Here is a 12,567-nt window from a genome sequence, read left to right as displayed (position 1 = left end):
ATTGAGTAGAGAAATAAGGACTTTAGTTGTTGACGTAGCTTGCATGAGTTAAAAATAGATTTTTCTACTTAGGAATCTTTAGGACCTTTCAGTTTGGACTAGAAGATTAGAAATGTACATTCCAAATGGGCATTGCTTTTGCCAGTAGTTCTGATAAGAAAGGACTAAAAGGGTATAAGGACCGAGAAGAGATGCCACAACATAAAAGCTCTCCAAGAAAGAAGGACTTTCAAACTAAAATGATGTTCAGAAGTGAAAATGCTTATTGTCAATATGGGTATGCAGGCTTCTAATAAAGTGTCTTGTTTAAAGATAATGGCCAGTAATATGAGAAAAGGAAGGACAAGTGGTCTTACTGAAGGTAACTATGCTATATTTTAAGCATTTATAGTGAGCCCATGATTTGTATACTGGGTATGGGTGTGGTCGAGACTTTGCTAGATAATTTGGGAATCACAGGATAAGTTGACAACAGCATCCACTTTTCAATCATTAAACTCGATTATCCAGAGACAGAACTTAGGTAACCAATTTTATTTCTGAGTAATAGTTTTTGCCAGCTAAGAATGTACCCAAGAATGAACCTTGGGATATATCCTCAGGAAATGATGTTTCAATGCTTAGAGAAGATACGGTCCACTTTGCTATGTTAGTTCAATCAGAAAGCTTGTTAGCTATCCAGCAGCAATCTAAGGGCTATTGCTGGCTCAGGAGAGCTTGCATATGATACCCACATGGGAAATAGTGTTGAAGGGTTTACTAATGTCAAAGTAAGGAGTTTGGAGAGTCTGACCCTTATCTAAATCTTCTGTAACCTTGTTAGAAAAATCAACCAAACTGAGTAGGCATGACATGACATAAACAAATCTAATTTGAGTAGGGTATTTGGAATGGAGGTCACCATGTCAATGTTAATTAGTGTGGTGACAGTGCTTTCAACAACTCTACAAATAATGCTAGAGAGACTGACAGGCTTATCATTACTTAGGCCTATCGCTACTGGGGCCATTGTGGCGGGGGACAACTGTGGATGTGTTCCACATTTCAGTTACACTGCTTGTGAAGATAAAGAAAAAATAGACATAGGAGGTGCTGTGATATGAGGTGAGTTGTACTTGCATGCAAACAGTTTGGAATATTGTTGGCAATAGTTCTCTTAGTTTTGGAAAGAGCAAAAGCCACTTGATCAAGGATGATATGATGTGGCACAATTAGGGGGAAGTTTTGGGGTGAAATGGGGTGTATGGAATGCATTAATTTGGAGGTAAATTCTCCAGGAAGGATATCGGCTATAATTTCTGGGTCAGAGTGGTATATACCATTGGAGACACATTAGATACATTTGGGGAGGGACAGTACAGGCATAAAAAAGGTGGAGTAAGGGGGAAACCTATCTTATGTATGTGTGTGTGTGTGTGTGTGTGTGTGTGTGTGTGTGTGTGTGTGTGTGTGTGTGTGTGTGTGTGTGTGTGTGTGTGTATGTGTGTATATATATATATATATATATATATATATATATATATATATATATATATATATATATAGGTCTACTGCAAATGGTCATATTCCCACAATCTTGAACTTCATATGTCCGAACCCATATGATCGAGTTTGTGAAAGCTCAACCGGACTGCATGGAGATCTGCAAACAGCACATAACAGGAATATTTCTATAACAGCCATCTATTATAGCTTAACACAGATCATTGCTACAGTTTAGCTAACAACTATTATGGTATCTACCTAATATCTAATTTTTGATTGTGAGGGGGCTGAGGATGTTTTCTTCTTGGTCTTTGGTATTAAAAACTTTTTTATTTGGCTGACAGTCTGGGGATTTATGATTTAAAACTGAGCATTTCCAAGGGCACTACAGTTGATTCTGATTTTCCTAGAAAAGCCGATGTTGGTCTTGTTGTTGTTCTTAGTAATAGAAAAAACTTTAAATTCACAACTGACTTTGCACTCCGTATTTGTCTATCTGAGGCAAACAGCCTTGTTTAACACTTTAATAATTCTTTTATAAAGTGGGATGGGGATTTTTTAAAGATGTTTTCACTTTGCCTTCTTATTATTATAGCGATAATTTATACAGACAGTTAGTCCACCATCACCATAACAGCTTATTTTGAATCATCACTGTAATAGTGGCAACCTGCAGCAGCCTCTTCTATACATCTGTTCATAAGAGCCTGGAACTCTGAAGAGTATGCCAAGGCAAGGGCAGCATCTTGAGCAGGTTTCTTTGGTGGAATATGCCTGTTGTACTTCTCCAAGATATCTGTAGAAAATGATAAATTAACTTTAGAATAATCTTGAAATACTGTAAGAATTTTATGGGTGGGGATGCGTGCACTGAGGATGCAGGTTACATAAAAATGTTGAAAAGTACTAAACACGTTCAAGTATAAACATGACAAAAATATCAACTCACCCATGGAAGTGAATAAAGGCGACTGTAATGAGTGATAAAACAATGAGTGCTTTCATCTTTTCATTAAAAAATGCCTTCTTCAGAGCAATCTGATTGCACTGCCTTATTCAAAGCAGTTAGAGTGCTGCCAAAAGACATTTTAAATCATCATCTTCTTTTGGCTTTTCCCATTAGGGGTCGCCACAGCGGATCATCTGTTTCCATTTCTTCCTGTCTTCAGCATCTTGCTCTGTCACACCAACCACCTGCAAGTCCTCTCTCACCACATCCATAAACCTTATCTTAGGCCTTCCTCTTTTCCTGTTACCTGGTAGCTTCATCCTTAGCATCTTTTTCACAATATACTCAGCATCCCTCCTCAGCACATGTCCAAACCAACGTAATCTTGCCTCTCTGGCTTTGTCTCCAAACCTTCCAAACTGGGCTGACCCTCTAATATACTTATTCCTGATCCCGTCCACCCTTGTCACATCCAGTGCAAATCTTAACATCTTTAACTCTGCCACATCCAGCTCTAACTCCTGCCTTTTTGTCAATGCCACTGTCTCCAACCCATATAACATAGCTGGTCTCACTACCCTTTTGTAGACCTTCCCTTTCACTCTTACTGGTACTCTTCTGTCACAAATCACTCCTGACACTCTTCTACACCCACTTCATCCTGCATGTACTCTCTTCTTCACCTCTCTTCCAAACTCACCATTACTCTGAACTATTGATCCCAAATATTTAAACTCATCCACCTTTGCCACTTCTACTAATTGCATCCTCACCATTGCTCTATCCTCCCTCTCATTCATGCACATATATTCTGTCTTAGTCCTGCTGACCTTCATTCTTCTTCTCTCTAGAGCATATCTCCATCTCTCCAGGGTCTCCTCCACCTGTTCCCTACTCTCACTACAGATCACAATGTTATCTGCAAACATCATAGTCCACGGCGACTCCTGTCTGATCTCATCTGTCAACCTGTCCATCACCACTGCAAATAAGAAAGGGCTCAGAGCTGATCCTTGATGTAATCCCACCTCCACCTTAAATGCATCCGTCACTCCTACAGCAGACCTCACCGCTGTCACACTACCCTCGTACATATCCTTTATCACTCTTACATATTTCTCTGACACTCCCAATTTCCTCATACAATACCACAAATCCTCTCTAGGCACCCTGTCATATGCTTTCTCTAAGTCTACAAAAACACAATGCAACTCCTTCTGACCTTCTCTGTACTTCTCCGTCAACACTCTCAGAGCAAACATCACATCTGTAGTGCTTTCCCAGCAGGAAGCCATACTGCTGATCACAAATCATCACGTCCCTTCTTAACCTAACTTCCACTACTCTTTCCCATAACTTCATGCTGTGACTGATCAATTTAATCCCTCTGTAGTTACTACAGCTCTACACATCACCCTTATTCTTAAAAATTGGTACCAAGACACTTTTTCTCCATTCCTCAGGCATCCTTTGACTTTGCAAGATTTCATTAAACAATCTGGTTAAAAATTCCACTACCATTTCATCTAAACACCTCCATGCTTCCACAGGTATGTCATCTGGGCCAACAGCCTTTCCATTCTTCATCCTCTTCATAGCTATCGTTACTTCCTCCTTGCCAATCCATTGCACTTTATGATTCACTATCCCCACATCATCCAACCTTCTCTCCATATCATTCTCTTCATTCATCAACCCCTCAAAGTACTCTTTCCATCTGCTCCACACACTCTCCTCGCTTGTGAGTATGTTTTCATCATTATCCTTTATCACCTTTACCTGCTGCAAATCTTTCCTAGCTCGGTCCCTCTGTCTAGCCAATCGGTACAGGTCCTTTTCTCCCTCCTTAGTGTCAACCTTTCATACAACTCTTCATATGCCTTATCCTTAGCCTTCACCACCTCTCTCTTTGCCAAGCACATCATCTCCTTATACTCCTGTCTACTTTCTTCATCTCGCTGACAATCCCACTTCTTCTTTGCCAACCTCTTTGCCTGTATACTCTTCTGTACTTCATCATTCCAACACCATGTCTCCTTGTCGTCCTTCCTCTGTCCAGATGTCATACCAAGCACCTTTCTAGCCATCTCCCTTACTAGCTCTGATGTAGTTACCCAGCTATTTGGTAACTCTTCACTGCCACCCAGTGCCTGTCTTAACTCATCCCTGAACTCCACCTCACAATTACCCTTTTTCAGTTTCCACCATTTGATGCTTGGTGCTGCCCTCACACTCCTCCTCCTCTTCTTGATCACCAACATCATCCTACAAACCACCATCCTATGCTGCCTAACTACACTTTCCCTGGTCACCACTTTACAGTCTCCAGTCTCCTTCAAACTGGCCCTCCTACATAAAATATAATCCACCTGTGTGCATCTTCCTCCACTCTTGTATGTCACCCTATGCTCCTCCCTCTTGTTAAAATACATATTCTCTTCCTGCCTTTGGCCATGCCTTCTGCCTCTTCTCCTCCTTTGGCCAAAAGTAGCTCAATTTCTGCCAGCACCCTGTTGGCTAACAGTACTGGTGGCGGTCATTGTTAACCCGGGCCTTGACCGATCCAGTATGTAAATATTTACTGCTGTCTGCATGAACAATTTGGCGAAGTTTTACGCCGGATGCTCTTCCTGATGCAACCCTCCCCAAACAACATTTTAAATATGATTCCAAAATAGTCATATGACTAAAACATCAGCTAGACATTTTCTTTAAGCCAACTCCACAGTGCAGGGAGAGAATGTCCTGACTGTGACTGAGGTGGCCAGAGTTTAATTAATGACTCTGATGTCTGGAAGAAGTGTCAGGAAATGGAAAGGGAATAATAATAATGTACAACCTGCTCACCTTTCCCAAGGTAAGGGACTGAAGGAATGTGTCTAGGAAAAGAAGTCTTCCTGATTGAGTTGTAATAGAAGTTAGATCCAAGAGGGAGGGCTCAGTTGTGAGTATGCTAAGGACACTCCTGTTCTTGGACCCCTGGGTGGGAACACCCCTCACAAAGTGCCCCATGTCAGTCCCAGCCTTCATAAGGACATCTGTATGCAAGAAGGGGGGGGCTATACAGTGTGATAACTTATGCATGTAAAATATATCCTCACTGATACAACAGCTTCCCTCTAGCCTTCTCAACTGATGTCTCTCTAGCAATCCTTAACCAAACTGGAGCTTAAGTCCAGAACAAATGGTCAATACAGACTAGGTTCAAAACAGCAGCAAGGGTGGATTATAACTCCATAAGTGACAGAATGATAGATAAGGACGTGCAAAAAAAAATAAATCAATACAGTATGTCTTAGCATACATAAAACAGTTAAAAAAACTTCCTTAAAAATAAGACCTCTGTGAAAGGTAATAAGTTGTCACTGACTGAGAATTCACTCTGAGATCCCTGAATGAAATCACTGTTAACAGATTAAAGACTTGGATAATATCAATAACAGCTCTATAAGTGTCCTGTATAAAATTTTACTTTACCAAAGGGAGAAACTGATAAGCAAGTACAAAGTATCATGGGAGTTGGAGTTACATTTAACGTTAGATGGCTTAACCTGGTCAGTCATAATTAAATCACCCAGGTATGCAATTCATTCTTGGAAATTCTGCATTTTTTGCCTGGCAATGCCAATTTAAGCATTTTATACATATTATAGGCTAGCACAGATGTTCCCTGGGGTAGGGTATCCTCTAATTGTTGGAGGTGTAATAATACATGGACACTGGGCATACCCCAAATTAGTCAGTTTTCAGCAACAACTTTGATCTGTTTCTGATATGTTGTGACTTATACAGGTTGTTCTCTTCCCATATACTTTTTTTACTAGATCTACTGAATATAGTTTCTGATTCCTAGATTTTTAAGGATTAAAGGATTTTTCATTTTCTGTGCAAAAATCTATCACTTACAAACTGAAAACAAATAATTCCTCCTGTAGTGGAAGATGTGATTTCTTTCATGCTAACTGTGATGGACATGGAGTCGGCATTAGAGTATGAGGCCAAGAATTTGCACCATTTGGTGATGTGGTCTATGTTGTGAGACTACCTCATATCCATCCCAGCATAATCCTGGCATTGATCGAGCTTTGTTTTTCTATGTGATGTCTGCCAACTTTGCTCATTTATTTTCTTGTTTTACTTGATATTAATAAGCTCTTAAATAATGTGGGCAACTTAAACATTTATTATGAGCATATGTTTTGCTTTGTAAATGTTGTACTATTCTCATATATTGCTCTGGATATCTGCTGTTTAATGTGTTTTACATTTAAATTTAATGTTTTCTGATTTTTTTCAGTCTATATAATAAAATGTCAATTAAAAAAACAAAAGAACAATATCTATGAAAAAATGAAAAAATATGGATGGATAGATAGATAGATAGATAGATAGATAGATAGATAGATAGATAGATAGATAGATAGGTAGATAGATAGATAGATAGATAGATAGATAGATAGATAGATAGATAGATAGATAGATAGATAGATAGATAGATGTTAGAAAGATAGGTGATACAGAAACAGATAGATAGATAGATAGATAGATAGATAGATAGATAGATAGATAGATAGATAGATAGATAGAGATATAGGTATAAACCATACAATTTAAAAGGATCTTGAATCTATATTTGTGTAATCTATAATCGTTTAGTCTGAGAATACCCTTAATATTGGTGTGGTCATTGTTTGAGACAACAGAGGCTGAAATAATATTAGAAGGGCTACACTAACAAGCTTACACTGTGCTTCATGCATCCACTATGAACTGGTGCATAAAAAGGCTCTTTCTCATTCCTTCTGTCTTGTATGTTGTGAAAGCATTATTAGCAGTGGTCCACAACTAAGCACGACATAATGGTAAAGTGTACAACAGTTCTGTATTCATAGCACAAAAGTTCTTGCCAAAACAAGAATCTGCCAAACAGGAAAAAAATTACAGGAATAGTCCACAGCAGAGCAGCGAGGAATGATGATGAGGGACCGTTCCTTCACGAGTAACAGTTAATACCAACAGTCATATTACTTTACAGTAAGGCACCCTCAGAGCTCACTTCCAGTGTCATGGTCAGAACCCAGATGTAAAAATGGGATTGATGGTAGAATCTCTAGTCCACAGCTTAGCAGAATACAGTTTTGTGCCATGCAATAGCCTTTTATTTATAGCATAACTGATTACTTTGAAAAAATAATCTGCTAGAAAGAACAGCCACAGGAACTACCAGCAGCATTACAGCAGGCAACTGTTCCTTCTCTCACCAGGAAGAGTTAGCAGCAAAACCATCAATCCACTTCAGTCAGGCATACCCAGGAACTCATTTCAGTTATGGTAGTCTGAACTCTGATGTAAAAAAGGGCTTGATAGAATCTCACCTCCTTTCTTATCTGTTGCACGTTGTGCAAGCAGCACAACATACCTCAACTCAGATTTTTTTTTTCTTTTTTCATGTATATACCTTTCTCACAAGTTAGACTGTCTTTATTAGTATTGCAGTATGCAGTTAGTATTTGAAAAGACATGAAAGAGAGGATAACTGAAGTTTTATCATTTTAAGAAGAAATTATTTCCAATACGATTTTCTAATGCTCACCAACATGAGCAAATGAAATAAGACAGAGGAGCTACTGAATTCAAATGTGTAGAGGGGATAGGTTTAAAAAGGACAACTGGGACAGGCTGCTCTCTCTATTTTGCATTTACCCACTATGTGGTACATGATACCTTTCATTGCTCATTGTTTCTGTAGTAGTTATAGGTTTTACAGGCTCAGGTTGCTAGCCCAAGGCCTTACCTTCATCGGAGGGTGCACCATACACCTTCACCTGCATACATTCACAACTAGGACCAATTGAGAGTGTCTAATCCACCTACTGCATGTCTTTGGAATGTGGGAGGAAACCAGAGCACCCACAGGAAACCCACATGAATGCAGGGAGGACATGTAGACTCCGCAGAGAAGGCAACCCAGCCAGGAATTGAACTGGAGAACCTCTTGCTGTGACGTGACAATGCTAACCGCTTCACTAATGCACCACCCAGAGACAGGGTGCAATCAGTGGAAAATCTAGTCAGAGAGCAGCATCACAGAACGACTCCTACAGATTAAACTTTGGCTTATGTTGTTGGCCTAAAACATTCTACTTCTCAGCTTTACCACAATTTATATAGCTTTAATCATTTTTCAGTCAAAGAGTACAGCACAAATATTTGTTAAATGGCTTAAACTAGGAACATTTTTAAATCTCCAAGAAAACAATAAATAAAAAAATAAATAAATTAAAGCAATCTGCAATAAAATGAATGAAAATGACAAAAAAAATGCAAGTATGCAAATTATAAACAAAGACACCTAAAATAGTCACAGTGCATTAGTCACAGAGAATTGGAAGCTCTCACAGATAGTGTTCACTTTCCTGCCATCCTCTTCAAACTAACATAATATGTAATCCATCAGGTCTGTTAAGCCTATCATCTTTATTTCCATCTTTCACATTCTGTCACCAACATCACTGATCAGTGGTTCTACTATTTCCACTTATTTCACCCTTATGCCCCTTACTTTCCCTTGTAACAACAAGGCTTTCTTTTAACCTGCTGTGCATTCTGAGTTTTTGGAATTAATCTAGAAATTCTTAATGTGAATCTTTACTTTAAATGGCCGATCATAATTTAACTCAATAGGCTAATCTGGAGCAAACAGATCATCAGTGCCCATCTCTATATCTTACTAATGTATGCTAGAGGACATTGTTAGGTCAGTTTTCCTTCATGTATGTTGAAAGTAATATTTCTGGAAAAGCAAAGATGTTGACTGCTAATAGATGCTACCTTTCCTTCAGCACCCATGGTAAAATATAGATCAGAGCACAATGTAAACCATTTCTTCTTATGACATGAAAAAACATGATGCCCCCTCCCCCCCCCAGATTCAGCAAACCCTGCACGGTGTGCAGGACTAGTGCAGGAGCTCCAGCAGGCAATATGTCTGCTGTGCGATCAAGGAATAAGCTGTAGGGATGTGCATGAGTGCTCCTGCACTAGTCCTGCACAGACGTAGCTCCTGTATGCAAATTACCCAATTTGCAGGTGAAATCCATGCAAATGAGGTGAATTTGTGATCCAGGAAGCTGGAAGCCGGCCGTGCAGGACTAGTGTAATCTGCAAAAATGTACTGGGTTAGTATCCGAGTACATTTCTGCAAACTACAAAACGGAGCCATGACAGCTCCAAATAAAGGGTGGATATTATGTAGAAAGCATGCCAATGGCCAAATGTATGGCCATTGGTATGGAAAACAGTTGCAAAAATAAAAAAATTAACTTTTATTTTTTTTAGCCGATCTCGGCTGTTTAAGCGTAGGGCAGCGGCACACAAATGGGATCGGGTGAAAAATAAAAAATAAACCTAAAATAAGCATTCTAACCAAAATCACTATTTTGCCATTATACTCAATGGCAGGCAGAAGACAACATGGCCAGTGAATAGTGGTTGCTAAGGGGGGAAGTTCAGTGTGGGACCTGTAACTATGCATCAGCAGGCAATCCTGTGCAAATGAGGGAAAAGATACTGAATCCCAGATTTCCCCTGCATGCTAGTCAGCACCCAACAGTGTAAGAGCAGGAATAGTTTGGTGCAAGCCTTGGAGTTAGCTGACATCATAGGGGTGTGTGTCAGTCATACTGTAAGCAGATTGGAGCCCTGTGGCTCGGGTTTGCCCTTAGCTTAGCAGAGCTAAATAAGGGGGTGTGTCTGAAGCTGCCAAACACTCTTTACATTGCCTAAGTGGGTGTGTTTTAAAGGGAAAAAAAAGTAAACCAGGAAATAGTAGCTCTGTGCAAATTTGAGCACTGTGTTTGTGCGGCGTGACCCCGGGCTTAAACAGGAAGGCAAAGGAAAGGGAAAACAGCAGTAGAAAGGTAATCTAGGAGAACTAGTATAGCTGGCAGGTGAAATGTATCAGAATCAGCCAGTTACACACGCAGCAGATCAGCCCAGCCAAGAACACTACTATAAACTATGCAAACACCTTTCCGTCTGTTTTTTTCCCACATACTCTACACCTCCAGTGTATACAAGCATGGGAATTTTAAGAAACAAAACCAACAAATTGATAGGGGCTGCAATAGCTATCATACATCAACATGTGGAAGAGGCTGAGGGTGGTGAGGATGAAAATGCTGTTGACCAACCCATGGTGAGGAGACGGAGAACAGTGTACAGACCCAGGGTAACCTACCAGGGGCTACATGAGCTGGAGATAGTGGAGCACTATAGGGTGGACAGGGACCTCCTACAGCAAATTGTTGAGCTGTGCTGACCACGCCTCACACACAGAACTAACAGAGGGGAACCCATCCCAGTGGATACCAAGGTATGTGTAGGCCTAAGAATACTAGCTACAGTTACCTTCCCAAGGCCAACTGGGGATATCATGGGGATCTCACAGGTATCAGCATCCAGGGTACTCCACCAGTTCCTGGATGCCATGTCAGCACATGCCGGTGAGCACATATATTTCCCCAACACCCATGAGGCATTGGCCAGCAATATGCATCTCTTCCACCAAACAGCAGAATACCCTGAAGTAATGGATACTATAGACTGCATGCACATATGCATCAAAGCACCACCCATTGAGCAGGGTACGGTCTACATGAACCACAAGAGCTTCCCCTCCATCAACTACCAGGTTGTGTGTGATGCCCAGGGCATAATAATGAATGTGTGTGCTTGCTGCCCTGGAAGCTATCATGATTCCCACATCTGGCATCTGACGCAGCCGTACCAGAGATTTGCCAGTGGGGACATCCCTTATGGTCACCTAGTGGGAGATGCTGGTTACGCACTGGAGCCATGGCTGATGACACCCATCAGAAATGCACACACTCACGAACAAGAACTCCATAATGAGGCACGCGCACAGACCAGAGTTGTAATAGAGCATGTGTTTGGGATGCTCAAGTCACGGTTCCGGTGCCTGGACACATCCGGTGGAGCCTTGCAGTACTCCTCAGCTACATGTATTCAAATTGTCATCCTATGTGCCATGCTGCACAATATGATCCTGCAGAAACAGCTGCAGCAGGAATAGCATGGGGCAGGGCCACCATTGCCAATGCCTGCACAGGCACAGAGTGACTCAGAGAAGGAACAACCTGAGCCTGCCCCAGTAGGCAAAAGGAGGCATGCCCAGTATGCCCAGGCCTTCGCAAAGAGGCAACATGTAGCACAAATACTGGCACAGACGGGACCCAGGGAATGACACCACTCTCTGACTCACGCATACTGTAAAAGGGATGCCAAACATGACACTACCTGTGCTCAACCATGTATAGGAAGTGTACTATGTGCATTCAACATAGGCAGCCCTCCAGCACCATCCTCAGTAGTGGCACACCCACAAGGTAAGTCACTCTCCTTACCAATTGCTGAATGGAGTAGTATGTGCTGTTACTTGTATCTATGGTATGGATGTGAGCATGCAAGGAAATTGGGTGGCTGAATGGGATGCCAGCAGATAGTAGACACCTATAGTGTCGCCATGAGATCTGTAACAAACACTGGTGTCACCATAGTAGCCAGTACCACACATGGTGACAAAACCCACTGCAGGAAATGTGCTGGGCCACATGTGTGTCCATATGACACACACATGACAGTCAGGGAGGTTCACATACCCAACAACAGTCTCAGCCAGCAGGACACGTGTAGATAAACACAAACAAAGGCCATGCTACGGCCTCTGAATGATGGCTATGGGTACCCCCCCCAGGCCTACACAGACAGACTACAGCAGGTTAGGCAGTGAGATGTTAGTTCTGAAGGGTAGGAAGTCAGAAACTGATATGTAGGTCAATCAAACCTAAGAGCTGTAGTACACTGATATGCCTCTAGTCAGCATGATAGGTTAGAATACAGAATGAAATGGAGTACCTGACATACCAGTACAGTCATAGCAAATGTGTACAAGTGTCAGGTGTGCCCCCGCAAATCCTATGCAGAAATGTAGAAACAGTCAGGTGTGCCCCCAAATCATGTGTGGAAATGTAGAAAAAGTCAGGTGTGCACCCCTCACTCCTATGTAGAAATGTAGAAACAGTCAGTTGTTCCCCACCCCCAATCCTATGTAG

The sequence above is a fragment of the Protopterus annectens genome, chromosome 2.part2 (genome assembly GCF_019279795.1).
Source record: "Protopterus annectens isolate FY-2018-M chromosome 2.part2, PAN1.0, whole genome shotgun sequence".
NCBI lineage: Eukaryota > Metazoa > Chordata > Ceratodontiformes > Protopteridae > Protopterus > Protopterus annectens.
The sequence above is the reverse complement of the archived record's forward strand: the minus strand, read 5'-3'. Positions refer to the sequence as shown.